Below are 2131 nucleotides of genomic sequence, written 5' to 3' on the forward strand. Positions count from 1 at the left end.
ATCTATCTATCTATCTATCTATCTATCTATCTATCTATCTATCTATCTATCTATCTATTTATCTATCTATCTATCTATCTATCTATCTATCTATCTATCTATCTGTCTTTCGATCGGTCTTTTGATCTATTGTATGATCTATCTTTCGATCTATCCTTCGACCTATCCTTCGATCTATCATTCATCTATGCTTCGATCTATCCTTCGACCTATCATTCGATCTATCCTTCGACCTATCCTTCGATCTATCATTCATCTATCCTTCTATCTATCGTTCGATCTATCTTTCGATCTATCTATCTTTAAATCTATCTATTTATTCCCATCAAATTCGAACCAAAAGCTCTTGCGTACTACATTGCAAAAGTACCAAAATTCCAACACAACTGTTGCTTTAATACCAAATGAGCAACATACAAAATAGAAATCAATAAAATTTCAACAGAAAAGACAATTGCAATTGGAAATGTAAATATATATGAAAATAAATTTATCACACTGCATTCAACATGGTATGGACTTTTAGGTCGAAAAGTAGCAAGGTAGGAGGAATTTAACAACCCCTTAGGTATGACAATAATACAAATATTTAAACATTGCAACAATATAAATATACATACATATGTATGCATATTTCTAGTAAAAACCACCCTTTTTTAAACAAGTGGGTTAAGACGAATTTTAGACTCCCTTCACAAATGTTTTAATTTAAAGTTTTTGACTGAACACTATTATAAAGTATTTCTTAGAAATTGCATAACAAATTAGGTTTCAGAGAAAAAAAGTCGTCTTTTAAAGGAAGCTGAAGCCTATTATAAGTCTTAATTACCGATATTTTGTAAAATTTTGCAAACGTAATGACAAACTTAATATACAGACACAAAGTTTTGTAGAGGTTACAAAAATAATCCACAATAAAAAGTATAAAAAAATATCCATAGCATTAGAAAAGTGACCAGTTTGTAGTGACGAGTTGGACAAGTGGTCAAAACACAAGATTTTTTTTAACGAACAATGCAAAAATATCCTTGACTAAATGCAGTTGTGTAATAAAAAGTGTAAAAACCCAAATATTTAAGTGAATATTAAATATTTAATAATAATAAAAATATAACTTAAATATTAAATAAAAAAATCAACAAATGAAAAACTTAAAAAAATCCTGCGCATTAAAATCTCCTACAAACAAGCATCGTGTCTACAGCATCTGATTTCTGATGTCGAAATAAGAGAAATAGAAGAAAAATCAGCCTATAAAAATTATCAAACAGTTATCCGCAAGAAATGAATATAAAAGGCAGTGTTATGGTGTAAAATTAAAAAAATATATATATTTAAATTAAAAAATATCTGAAAAAAATTACAAAAATGCGTCAAGAAGAGACTTTTCGTCGTATAACACGTGAAAAATTGGTCGTTAGAGGTAATACCACTATACGTACCTTGGATTCTACCACTTCATATTTACCCATAATGCCTAGGTAAGTCATATTATACATATACATATATTTAAATCCCCATACTTTTTATCCTTAAGTCCGTCCCCTTACACCTACAATTGGTTATCTAAGTTTGTTGTAGTGGCGAAAAATCGATGAAATTTTATTTCTTGCAATCTCTATTTATAGTTCACTTTTTTCGAATACTTTTTTGGTGGCAAATTTCAATGTCTTTTTGAAGGCTAAATTATGCTTTAAACAGTTAGTTATCTGTCTCTCAATGTCATCTATTATTAAATGATTAACGTTCAAAAAAACCGGCCTTAAAAAGAAAACAAACAAAATCACAAGGAGAAACTAAAATGTTTGCAGCATCATATTTTGGTAGAGGGGTGTTGAAGAATAGAGGGCATGTTTGTAAACGACCTTAGTTTGAACCCTTAAGGAATATGATGAATTTTTTGTGATAACAAAACTATTCGGTTTAGAGGAATTGATTATGAAATTGTGTCACAAAGATGACTAAATTAAATCTCATATTTACATTATTTTCCAAAACTACAAGTCCATTGTCGTCTATAGTTTAGTTCAGTTCTAGTTCAGTTCTAGTTCAGTTCTAGTTCAGTTCTAGTTCTGTTCTTGTTCTGTTCTAGTTCTGTTCTAGTTCTGTTCTAGTTCTGTTCTAGTTCTGT

Source organism: Lucilia cuprina, chromosome 4 (genome assembly GCF_022045245.1).
Source record: "Lucilia cuprina isolate Lc7/37 chromosome 4, ASM2204524v1, whole genome shotgun sequence".
Lineage (NCBI taxonomy): Eukaryota > Metazoa > Arthropoda > Insecta > Diptera > Calliphoridae > Lucilia > Lucilia cuprina.